The sequence below is a fragment of the Myripristis murdjan genome, chromosome 14 (assembly GCF_902150065.1).
Source record: "Myripristis murdjan chromosome 14, fMyrMur1.1, whole genome shotgun sequence".
In the NCBI taxonomy this organism is placed as follows: domain Eukaryota; kingdom Metazoa; phylum Chordata; class Actinopteri; order Holocentriformes; family Holocentridae; genus Myripristis; species Myripristis murdjan.
In genome coordinates, this window is record NC_043993.1 from 27,939,826 (window position 1) to 27,953,760 (window position 13,935).

The 13,935-nt window shown below is 40.7% G+C and overlaps 1 protein-coding gene across 4 annotated transcripts in view; it reads left to right on the plus strand.

Annotated features, from left to right (window-relative positions):
* The window catches only part of ntm (neurotrimin), a 154,021-nt gene that overhangs the window by 93,810 nt on the left and 46,276 nt on the right, over positions 1 to 13,935 (plus strand). The window lies entirely within an intron of this gene.

Here is a 13,935-nt window from a genome sequence, read left to right on the forward strand (position 1 = left end):
AAAAAATTGGCGGCTACGTTATTGCCAAGCCCCAGTTCACAAGGGCATAACGAAACAAGCCAAAGCTGCTGAGGAAAACAGGGACATGCACTTGCTTTCTTTGTTGAACCTCATTTCTTCATTTCATTGCTCCACCGGAGCAATTAGAGGCTAAGTGCCTTGCTCAAGGAGAGAGAGAGGTGAGAACATTTTTCATCCACCACGTTAGATAAGGCTAATGGAGAGTACCAGATGTTAAGATTTTTGGGCTGAGATGATGTGTAGAGTTGGGAAGGTGTCCTCATAGAAATGCAATGTAATATACACTGAACCGTATGCACATAGCATATTGAGATGGCTGAATGCCGCCGATTTCATATGCAGATACTCCATGTGGTCTAATTTGCTACTCATAAGTTGCCATCTCCCATGTTCTCCTACATAATAGAGAAGGGCCCCAGCAGCATTGCAGTTTGGATTCCATTATGCCCTCAGATTTCTCTACAGGAAGCACAGCACAATTTTCATCAAGGCAAACAATGATGCTTTCCATAAAAATACTTGTCACTTTTGCAACAATTTGCATGGGACAGATACTAAAAACATTTGCCCTATAAGTACTAAAACTGCATGACCACTGATATAATTTCCCTTCAGCTGGGTGTCATTTTGCTTCAACTAATCACAATAAATTTAGAGAAAACCTGACTCTTCTCTTTGTTTACTGAAAATAGAATATCCTGTGTGAATAGGTTACATATCATAGTTCATAGAACTGGTCTCTAGCCATGTGCCATGTAGGGCTGAGAGCCTACAGGTTTTCATTTGAACAAAACACTACAGGTGATTTCACTGATTAGTTCCTTCTCTCTGGTTGAAGTTGTGTTAATCAGTGAGAGCACCTGCTGTTGTGAGAAAACCTGCAGACTCCTGGCCCTCCATGACTTTTTGTCTGGATAGATTTACAAGACTGGGAACCAAGGGCTGTCAAAGCATTTTTTTTTCTATTGAGGAAACAAATCAACATTGCTAGCATATCACCTCACCTTACATATTACCTTTTATTACACTGTGCAATCTGTTGGCAAAGCTGTACGTTACCACCTTAACACACCATGAAAGTAGTTCCTTGACAGAAAGTGCACAAGATGGCATGCACATCTTGCTCATAGTCATAGTAGTGTGATGCAATATCTCACTGGAAATATGCAGGCCAGCTGGAGTTGCCATCACAGGTTTAAGCACACAAGAGTTAAAATAGGCACCAGCACTCACACTTTATTATCAGATAGATGAGCAGCTCAGCATAGACTTGTCAAAAAAAAAAAAAAAAAAAAAAAAAAAGAAATCTAAATCTCACATTGAGCCACCTGATATCAGAACAGGTAGAGGCCGTGTAGCACAGCAGATCTCAGTCAAACACATGTGCTGCATATGATTGTAATAATGAGGCTGACGAGTAGAATACATGAAATGATTCCCATTAAGCTTATATAAATTTAAAAAACAGTGCATAAACAAAAAGAGTTGGGTCCTCTATCTTAGCCTTAGGCCTCAGACTTCCCTCCAGAGCTTTAACGCACTGATGGGCCAAGGAGTGCTTGAATACAGGGATCCCAAGAGTGTGAGCTGGTGGTCAGGGTTCAACACACAAGTGGAGTTTTCCATTATCTCCTTTGCTAGTCAGATTGCTGTTATTATTCAAATTAATTGTCTGTTTAGTAGAACAGGATCTAAACAAACCACATCTGTCAATTTCAATTAGACAGTATCATGTCTTCAGTGCAAAGGATAATACCACTGAACCGACCCATCAAAAACCAAGATATTTAAATACCATTTCATTACACATTAATTATGTGTCATATTGCAATTACAGCACAGTTTGCACTATTACCATAATTGGAATCTAGTGCAATTTATAATTTGCTGCTGTGCTTGTCCATTTGATCCATGCATACCATACACAAAGATACGCATCAACAAACAGGTCAGGCCACTGGAGTAAATAGGAGCAGCACCCTGAGGGGCTCAATGTCTGCAGGCTTTGTGTGCCCTGCTCAGGAGCACTTTGGCAGGTATAGACACAGGGGTCAGTGAGGATCAAACCTAATATGTCCTAGATGGTCTCTGTTCTTCTTAAAGCAAATAGCAGTCTGGTCATTGTCCATTAGTTATTCCTATCTTTGTTTTATCATCCTAATTATCATTATTTATCATAGTAGGAGTAGTAGTAGTAGCCATAGTAGTACCAGTGATAATAAGAGAAATGTAAAGGAGCATGTGATTAAACTGTTTGCAAGTTCTTGCAGTATTTACAGGGAAGTGGTTTTGCAACAATCTTCTTCAGGCTAAAAGCTCAATTTGTCAGAGGGCCTGTGGTAGCCCAAAGTTAGAAAGTGAAGGTTTTATCATCAATGCTAGACCAATACATAGCCGGGAGCTGCTCCACTGATTAGGGATAGCAGTGGAACTCTGTGGAATACAAATGTTTGAAGTGCAACATCCAACTTCATAAATTCACTCTAATCCCCTTAAAGTCTGCCAGGGTATTGTCAGTCACTATCATCCATCTCATGTTACGTTGAGACATTGCTTGCTTGACATTAAGTATTCAGCTGGCACTCCATCTTATAAGGAAGCAAAGCACTTCCAACTGTGTGGAAGTTAATCAGTTATTCTGTGTTGCAATATTCTGTGGAGGGTTTTGATACATGCACAGGTAACTGAAGAAGTTCAAAATTAATTCAGCAAAGTAAATGACACCCCGGTTCTTTGTGTATGGTACCGAAGAAATTATAATTGCCGCACAGTAATTTATTCAACATGTAAAAGAACAAAACAATCACACAGCGGCTCTTTGATGTTTTGCTGTGTGTATATATACATCCCGATTTAATTATACTCAGTCCCAGGCACTAACTAGATTATTTTATGTATATAGACAAAGTCATTGAGACTCATAAGCTCATTTTCTATCAGTGCTCTATGTAAAGAGATTATTTTGCTGTTACAAAGTGTAAATTAACCAGCCGCACTAATGACATAATCAGTAAAACTGGCCTCATAAGCATAGTGATGTCAACTTTTGTGAGGCAGATAAGCACTTGTTTGTGGTTTTAGAAGAGCTCATTATATAGGATTGGCTCTCCCCTCTCTCTTTTAGAATATTTGATCAGCGGATCTTGATGACTCTCCAGCATGAATAGTCAGTGTCTGGAGCTGTGCCTGCCCATAATAACTTATCTGGTGTCAAATGGCGGTGTCTGATTCAGATGGCTTCATAGATTATTTAGACATTAGACATAAGATCTCAGCAGAGAGCTATCCACAGTACTTAACAAAAGTTTGACTGGAGCTGCTCATTTAAATGTCCAAAAGTCTAATCACATCAGCCCATAAACTGTGCACAAAAAAAAAAAAAAAAAAAAAAAAAAAAACATTTAGTGGTCTGTATTATAAAAATAAGCATGCGGAGTTATTCTTTCAAGTCTTCGGCTCTGCAAAAACAAAGTCACTGTGTGATTATTTCTGAGTCATTTGTCAGCTTAGAGGATGTTACAAAGGCAGTGCTACCTAACACGACATTATGTCATTGTCCCTTCACTCAACAGACAATGCACAGCTCATGAACACAGCACTCCTCCTGCTCTTTTCTGTTTCTTTCTGTGCTTTGTGTGGGCTGGGTTTCCTATTCAAAGGAAACATTAAACATTAAGAAACATTTTGTTTCCATTTCCAAATGCTGATAGGGGCTGATAAGAAGGGGCCCTCCTAGGACCCCTAATTTTTCCGCTGATAAGAATTTAAGGTTCCAAATTTTGTGTGGCTTGTTATTGTGCTGATATCTCTTAACCACTGATGTTTAATATGGAAATAAAGATAATTCTACACCAAGAGACAGACCTTGACTATACACAGTGAGAGAGCAGCAACAACCAAAGGATAATTCATCTAGATGATAACACAGCATGGTTCAAGTTACACATGTCAGTTTAAGCAGATCTTATACAAAGAATAATTTTTAAAGCAAGGGCATTTACAAAGTGTTCACAGCCTTCAAAACCATTGAAAAAACAATCAAGAGAGCCACTGAGCACCATTCTGATTTTAAGCCACTACCATTAGTTACTAGACAGGACACGTAGACTGTGATCTAGGAACCTGACCAGACTCCTCTTTTGGAGCACTGCCAAATGTTTCCATGAACTTGAAGTTGCTGAAACATCAGTAAATCAGTCTGAAAACTGCTGATGTTTGGGAAACCAGATGTTGTCGACTGTCCACTCTGGCATGTTGACCTCACAGAAATATCTTCTTTGGCATCTTGTAGCAGGTGTCCTTTGCTTTCCTCTCACTGCTGTAAACCTTTACAACACATGTTGAAATAAGGCCTTGAAACACCCCGACAAACCGTAAGGCCAAACACTAGTGTGGATTGAGACGTGCATCCTCAGAATATATGCTTTCACTACAGCCTCTAACAACTTGTAGGAACCGAACTGACAAACCCGTCATACCTGAGGACCTCTGTTGTTCTTTGTAGTTGGTCTTAATCACCAGCCAGAGAGAAATGTCAGCTGCAGTCAGTGGGTAGATAGGTTACTCTTATGACTCGTATATGACAGCTATTTTAAACTCAGGTAGGTAAATTGCCAGGCAGCCTGTTAAGTAGTTATTGCATACCATGAAACCTACTGTGTCTTGTGTAGCTATAATGTTTCATGGATAAATGAACTGGAGGCAAAAGGTGAAAACCACAAAATCAGCCGCTATTGTGCAATGTCAAAATTTCAGTCAGTGATTAAAAAAATAAATTAATTAATTAAAAAAATAGAATAGAATAAACATGCTCTTTATTGGCTAGGTTTAAAATATGAATGCAAATTCAGGCATTTTCAAATTAAGTTAGCATGAACCACTTATAAATGCACACCACCAAAATACTTCACCACCCATCAAGTCAAGGCTTTATTGATGCATTTATTTATTTGCTTAATTTTTCATACATTAATAAATAGATTTAGATTGCAAAGACTGCATATTACTTGGCTGGAAGCTTTCGGTGGCTGTCTGAAAGGCCCTGCATACCTCCATCCACTGATTCATCAGACTTGTTAAAACATGAAATTCTGTGTCTGTGTCTTGCCGTCTCCTAGCTACATACAGTAAATAAGTCGGCTAAAACTTTGGGTGTGTGAGAAAACGAAAGTTGTGGATGATCTTAACAGTTGCCTTGGTAACAGCAAAGCAGCAGAATAGTGGGTTGATTGAGGCAGCCAGGGAATACTTGAACAGAAAAGGTCAGTCACAACACAATGTGTGGGGTACAGCCATTACTGTATGCTGTTACTGCTGCCACTCTCTACCAAACAGCACAAGGAATGAAAGTATCTGCTACCAGAATGAAGCCCATCTTCCAGCCTTGTAGCAGGTAGCGCTGAAAAGAAAAGCACTTCAGTGTCGTCTTCCACAAGTTTTTATAGCTCTCACACAAAGCGTGTTTATCAAAACACTTGTTCGCTCTGTCTGTTCCTACAGGGAGTGTCAGCCTTCAAAACATGCTCCATTTTTTGTAATAGATCGATTGATTCGACCCTATACATTTATGTATGGTATATTATTCACTGTACTTTGTGGACTGCCAGCGGTTTTGCCTGCCAGAGTCGATAATAATGAGGTCGTATCCATTTTTAGGCTTTGTCATTGCAGATCATCTCCGCAGATTGCACTGACTTTGCCAGTTGCTAATTCGGTTGCCTACAGCCCTATCACCTTTAAAAGCTAATATGCTGTTGACATATTCATAATTCTCTCATCTAATCTCACGAAAGCCTATAGGCAATCAGCCCACCAAGTGTCTATCAAGCAATTTCTCCAGAGGGCACTGAGGAAAGCACGAACATTATCAGTGGGGCCCAGAGATCTGAGTGAAACAAGGCTACAAGCATTCAAATGGTAGACTGCCACCACCGCCACCTAAGGGAGCAAAAATTGAATCATCTTTTACTTGTCAAACAGCAGAGAACTGTGTGAGTCTTGACACTGATGTTATATATCAGTGTCCATTTATTTAAATATATCCGGTTATGTTTTCTTAAGACTGATGACATCCTAACCTCATAAAATGCCAAAGTACCTAAAACCTTTGCGTGCTAATCACACTCACTCACACACATGAAAGAATAATTGCATTACAATTATCCACCTCCTCATTTAAAGCCTGCTGGTAAGACCCCCTCCTCAGCTTCATCATAAGCTAAACAAGACCCATAATAATGTTTTCTGTTTTCATGTTAATTGTAATATCATTGCAACTGATAATGTAAGCTCTTTATTGTCATTAAAATAAACAGTGGCGGCTTGATTGCCACTGTTATGTGCTTTTTGCATGCTTTACAAGAGGCGGCAGCTTTCGTTGACAGTGACGTAAGAAGTGATTTCCTCATATGTATTGGAGATGTCCTGTGAGATAATTAAGGAGTTTTGTTGACAGTACATTGTGGAATACCCCTTTTATCCCACCTACATTTACCCATTCCTGCTGCTCAAAGATCACAGCAGAGAGTCCAAGCTCTGCTGCCTGGATAAACTCTGATCCATGTGGACAGTCTCAGCCTCCTCCCCACTGTTCATGTATGCTATTCTATCGATTCCTGCTGGAAACTTCTCCTTTTGCTTGTCCTCCTCAAGGGAGAGGGTCAGAGGTCAGGTTCAGCTACAAAAAACAGGGATTCAGTGTCTTCCTCAAGGGCACTTCAGCAGGGTGGATCTCCATGAACACATTGGCCTGAACCTGTGCAGCTCGGTTGAAGGGTAATTCCTCTGATCACTAGGCTACCCAGCACCCATGCTGTGACCACTCAGATAAAATCGTGTTCGCCTAATACTTTAAAGCATTTCTGTCAAGAGGGAACCTGGAGGGGGGGGAATAGCTATCTTTTATGTACAGTAATTTCCATTGTTATTGTTTACATTGATGTTTGGGTTGAGAGCTAGCACATTAAGTGTTGAATATAGAGCACCAATATCATGACACTGAGACTAGTTTACAGTGGGTGAGGTTTCTCTGTTGAGCAAACTTATCTACTCAGGGTGGTTTTCTGCTTATTGGTGCAGATCCCATTCGTACAGTGTTGTTTTTGCATATGTTGAGAAATGTTAACTACCACCATCACCACTACTGCTACTGTACAAAACTAAGCAAATTATTCAGAGTTTCAAAATGTGTGTTAGGTTAACTGAGGTTTGTATAAAATATAATGCAACGTTATATAATTTCACAAAACAAAACAGAAGATCTCCACAGCCTACCAGTGCTCTCTCATTAAACAAGCTATTCCAAAGTCCAGGGTCATTGTACGGAAGGGCCTTGACCTTTTTTAACAAAAACATAAAATGATTGCTGTTTTGAATTGCAAATGCTATAGGATTCAACCACCTGCATAGAGGATAATACAGTGTATGTTATTATAATAGACTGCCTGTTGAGTCAGGGCCCTCTTTTAAGCTCTGCAGTGCAGTTTCAGATGTGATGTGAGGGTACAGCTCTATTAAAAGGCAATTTAACATGCTTTATATGAGATAGAGGCTAGAGAATACCAATCTGGTGGCTAAACACACACACATTCACAGATGCACAAACACATCTACATGCACATAGACATTTTCATTGGCTGTGTGACCAACCTGGCAAAGGAAAAGGACAATGCCCTATGCAGTAGGCATTTTGTTGGCATTGAATGCACCTTTTTCACGTGCTGATTTTTATCCAGATTAACAGGAACTGTGCTTTACAAAGATAGTTAATTTTAAAGTAATTCAAATCTATTATGAAGCTTATATTGCTTTTTCTTCCCCACAAAGTCAGTTTTTTTTTTTTTTTTCTTTCACTGCCGTGCAGAATGCTATGAATCTGAGGGCGGAGCAATATCTCCAACATACTGTTGTTAATGGAGGCAATGAAAAGGATCCTAGATAGCATGTCATTTCCACACTGAACACCGAAAGTCTTCCCTGTCATTTGCGTACGATTTTCCTGATCCTGAATCAAAAGCTGACACACTCGTCTTGCTTTTTCACTCGATGCATTTGACTTAAAGCCAATTCACTGTCAGTTCTCTCCTGAGCAAACAAGGATTATGACAAGGAGTCAACTTTTCACATGGTTCCTGTGTCATAATTAGCAGTGTCACCACAGAACAGTTCACACATTCGGCAACTTGACAGCTTGTGTTGAATTCATCTGAAAAACCCTTTGTTTTGATTCCACAAACACTAGAGATTCACCCGTGGCCTCTTGAACCACAGCTAAACAGAACCAACAATGACACACTTGCTGTATGCTTTTGTCATTCAAGAGGGGTAAATGGGGATTAAGCTGACGTCCAATAAATTATTCATAGAGATTTGTCTTGCAAAACAAGTCTGACGTGACTAAAACAAGTGCAAGCGCTGGTGACACTGTGCAACATTTGAGAATCATCAGCTAAAAGCATATGAAAACAAAGAGATCTGTCACTGTTACTTTGACACAGAGATGACAAAATTGTGGCTAGGACACATCTGTCAGGAAAACCTGTCAGGAAAAGTAATATTTAACATTGTAAATTTGATAACTGTAATTGTCCTTATTCAAATAAATTGCTATAGCTTATATTGGGATTACTAAGGTTGTGCAATACGAAGAAAACATCATACCCAGCCATCAATATATAATATCATGATACATGACATACGTACATGACACATGTCGTTATGAGAAGTTCTAGATATTTTAAAGGCATCTGAAATGTCTTTAAAGGTGTGTCTTCAGATAGTAGTCATGTCTGGAACACTAATGCACATAATCTTTTGAAGGTGTCTTCTTATCATGCACTAATTCTTAAGGGCAAACATTTCTCATGCCACTTTGCAGAATTTATAATAAAGATTTATGTAAAAAAAAAAAAAAAAAAAGACTGTGCCAGACTGTGCATGCAGGCATGTGTATCAGCATGCATACAGTAATTTTGTAAGTCTTTAACAATCAACTGAGAATTAAAACAATTATTATTTTTTTTTATTATCAAGATCCACAAATAACTATTGTCAGTTAGTTATCAGTTTCTTATTATCAGATTCACCCAAGGGTGGCAGTATCTAATTATATCTGCTCACATTACTGCAATTGAATAGCTTTTTCATGTACTTCTTTGAATATTTTGAATATAAGGACATTCCAGTACTGTTTCCAGCACCGGATCCTCCAAAACATAGCGATTTCCAGTTATTTGTAATCAGGATCTGCAACAAAACAGAACCATTTGTAGCTCTTTGGCAGCTGCTGGGGCTGCCTCAGTGGCACCACACTCTGGTTTGTAGCTATTTTTAAAAGCACTGGCCCAAGCAGAAACATATGTCTGAGTAATATGTGTGCATGTCTCATTCTGTGATCTTCCTGCAGAGGTGACATTACATTCTTATTGACTTTCAGCAGTGGACAGCCACATGGTCTCAGTTTAAGCTTGGCATTATATATATATATATTATTTTATTAGTCTCTCGAATTAAATTTTTAAATTCCCAGAGTTTTGTCTCATTCGGTTACCCAATTGCAGTACAAAAATGTGTTTTATTTGATAAAAGCCAGAGTTGAGAAAACTCTTGCTGATGATGTTGACCCCTTTTATAGTTGGCATTCACCTGCATCTTGGGTGATTGGATTGTAAATGGATAGCACTTAACCATGTAAAAATACTGGGATAAATGCACTCAAGATGCATTGAGAACAGATCGTAATCTGATTGCCCTCACCTCCTACAGAGGTGGTCAGGGTGGCATAGTGTAAATGCAACACAAAAACTATGTAGGTGGAAATACTTCACCATTTTTGACTTTGGTCCCACATCTATCTAGTCCTCTGAACAATGGCGGCGCTGCCCACGGATGAAATGAAAGCACCTGTATAAAGCTGATTTCTCTCTACAATGCACTGTCTGTCTAAGATGGCTCCTTTTCCCTATTTGGAAATGAAAGAAACGTGCATGTAGCACACAATTTACCTTTTCATGAGAAATTCTTACATTACTTCCAGGTGTAAATGTAATCCAACTAAATCCCACATTAATGCCAGGTATAACAGGGGGCCTTTGAGAGCGACACCTTCCAGTGTTTTTTTCCCCATCATTGTGCTAAATTTCTTCCTCAGGAGAAAGGCCTTGCTCCTCCCCTGAGCTCCCTTTTTGCTTGATTCACAGCTGAGAAACTGTAAACACGCCACAAGGTGTTAATATAGTGTATGCATGATCTGCATGAAACAGTGAGCTGTAGACTTACTATAATGACATCAGTTCATCTGAATAATGTCAGCCTCTGGTTCGTAGGGGTGCTGTGCCTCCGGCTCCCTGTCTGCTCATGGCAAGGACAGGAAAAACGTTGGGCCAGATGCAGCAACAATCTCTAAAATGTCTTATATTTTTTGTTAAGAGAAAAATTGGAGAAGTCAGCTCCAGATGCAACAAACTTTCTTAATCATCCAAATCTGCTCTCAACCAGGAGTCCTGAATGATGAATTCCACCTGTTCGTAAATTGAAGGAGTGTGTCTGAACATAATTAGCATAAGGCAGTGCCCCCCCCTTGACACTACATAAGGATAGCTGTTCTACTGACTTAGGCCTTTGTATTCCCTAAGGGACATAAGCCATCAACGAAAACCCTCCATCCTCTCCAGTCTTGTGCCTTTCAATCCAGTTGCTGCAATCACGGCTCCTCAGCCTTATTCTCTTGTGCTCTGCTTTTTCTCCAGGTGCTTCTAGATCTTCCTGTGTCTTTTGCCTTGTGGGTTCCATGTTAATGCTTGTTTGGTGATCAATTTATTTTCCCTTCTGAGTGTGTGACCTACCCAGCTCCACTTCCATCTCATAATTTGAAGCACTATGGGTTCTTGCTTGGTGTTGTTATGTCTCTGGTCTAGGGGAAACTAGGACACAACATGTGTTGAGCCTGCACTCTTCTCATTTCCAAGAGTGGACAGCCTTAAAACAAGTCACTTTTCACCAAGTAGCAGTTCTTTTATTTTGTTATATTTTATTTTTGGAGGGGGGCTTCAGAGGTGAGCATGGCGCAAAACAACAAACAAAACCAGTCACTCTTACACTTAAACCTTCCTGACAAAAAAAGAGAAATAACATGAAATAAAAAGGCAAGGCTCTAACCTACTGCTTTACTGAAAAGCTGCTTTTCCTTTACCAAGTCCACTGTTTACAGGTTTTGAGTTACAAGGTAATCACTCAATTTTTTTTTTTTTTACAAAATTACCAAATTTCACAGCTGCAAAACAGTTGCACACATTTCTTAGGTTGTTCCCTGTAGTATGAATCAGAAAACTCTCAAACACTAAATCCAGAGCAGAATGGCTTCCATTTTAAAAATGGGAGAGAGAAGGAGAGAGGCAGGCATCAGCTGGTGTTTAAATCCTCCAGGTGACCAATCAGCAAACAGCAAGCCCCTCAGCTGATCCAAACAGAGACATCACCTGTGGCTCAACACACACACACGCACACACACACACACACACACAGAGACGGAGGGAGAGAGAGAGAGTAGGACTGATGAGAGAGAGAATGATGAGGAGAAGGAGAGAGAAGAGGTCAAACAAAATTATGACAACTGAAGGAGAGTCAACCCCACCCCCCCACCCCCCCCCCCCCCCACCCCCCCCCCCCCCCCCGCCCCCCCCCCCCCCCCCCCCCCCCCCCCCCCCCCCCCCCCCACCCCCCCCCCCCCCCCCCCCCCCCCCCCCCCCCCCCCCCCCCCCCCCCCCAAAAAAAAAGGAAATAAAATAAAAAAAACATTTTCCCCCTAAAAAATGATTTGATTTAACAGGACTTCAATAAGGCATCAGCCATAACCCTTTTTGTAACAAATGTCAATATTAAAATCTTGCAGTAATAGGTATCAATGTATAAGTTGCTGGTTGCTGTTCTGCATCAAAGCATGCGTCAAAAACACCAGTGGGTTGTGGTCAGAACAAACAACAGTGGGTACCGGACTGGAAATACAATGCTCGGCAAAGTGTTGCAAAGCCATCGACAGGGACAAGGCCTCATTTTCCAATGGTGCTATAGGACAACTGATGTTTTTTTTTTGTTTGTTTGTTTGTTTTTTTTTAACCTTTTGGAGAAACATGCAGCTGGGTGGTCAATGCCACAGTCATCCTCCTGCAGGAGCACCTCCATATGCACAGACATCCTATTCGAGCTTAAGTGGACAGGTGACGTTTGGAGCAGCAAGCACGGGGGAACTACAGAGGAGAGCTTTGGCAGCCTCAAAATCACTCTGCCATTCCTCTGACCACTTGAGTGACTTGTTTGGACTAACCAAGCTTGTCAGTGGAGCTGTTACATCGGCAACGTTTTTGCTTAATGCATGATAATATCCAGCAATCCCTGGAAAACGGCGGTGTTCAAGGCACGTTTGGAGACCTGGGCAATCCAAAACAGCTTGCAGTTCAGCAGGGACAGGGCTCACATAACCACATCCCAGCTGTTTACCCAGGTAACACCAGCCTTCCCAAACTCACATTCAGCCAAATTAAGGGTAAGGGCTACAGTATCATTTACGTACACTTCACTGTTGTGAATGGCACTTGTATTCATCAGCTGCTGGAAAGTAGCTGGTGCATTTCTCAACCCGAACGGCATTACACTGTACTGCAAGAAATGGCCAGGGGTGACAAAGGCAGATTTCAGATGTGCGTGGTTTGAGTGGGACTTAACAAGATCCCTTCAGAAGGTCCAGTTTTGTAACAAATGTGGCTGAGCCAACACAATCCACACAGTCATCCATGTGTGGAAGTGGGAAAGAATCCGGTTTGGTCACGCTATGATAATCATTACAGAACTGCAGGGACTGATTAGATTTGGGAACAAGTAATGATGGTGAACTCCAAGGACTATTATTTGGAACAGTGAAACCATGCACAATGACATACTTTACCTCCTGTTGCATGATAGTGTGTTTTCCTCTCCAAGGATGATGTCTGGCAGCGATTGATGAATGTCTGTAGTTTGTTGAGTATGCTGGTGGTATTTTTCCACGTTTCAGATCCTGAAAGCAAAATGGATTTGGCATTTGAATTACGATTTCAGTTTGATTTTAAGTTCAAGGTTTAGATGTTGTTTAGTATGTTGAATGCTGTTCTTGTTTTTCCTATTCTGGCTTTGACATCTTCGTCCGTTCATAGAAATTATGCTCCCAAGGTATATAAACCTGTCTACCTTCATTAGTTGGTTATGAACTATCATTATTGGTGCGTTGTTCTTGTTATTGATTCATGACTCGTTTTTGATCTTTTAATCTTGAGTCCAAGCGTTGCAGCAGTTCTTCCTAGTTTGTGTGATTTTTCCTGCATCTATTGGTCAGTGTATGCAAGTAATGCTGTCACATCAACAAAATCTAGATCCTCTAGCTGTGTGGCTAGGCTCCACTGTATGCTGGTTCTGCTGTTGTTAGTTACTTGGTTCATGATCCAGTCTATGCAGTGGAGGAGGAAGGGTGAGAACAAATCTCTGTAGCACACCAGTCAGGACCTCAAATGCCTCTGATGGGCATCCCTCATGAAGGACTCGACATCCCTTGGTAGATGCTCTTGATGATGCTGATTACCTTCGGCGGGATGCCATTGTGTACCATCAGTTCCTAAACAGTTTCATGATCGACACTCTCAAATGCCTTTTCAAAATCTATAAAACTGACAGATGGGAGAGTTCGATTCTATGGATTGCTCAGTGATAATCCTGAAGGTGACAGTTTGGCGTCCACAAGATCTACCATCCCTGAAGACGACCTGGCTTTTCCCTGTCTTTCACCGCTTTCTGAAGCCTCTCCAGCAGGATGTGTTTGAGCACCTTCCCTGGTGTTGAAAGCAATGTTATTCCTCTGTAGTGTTTGGTCTCCTTTTTGGGAATCTTTAC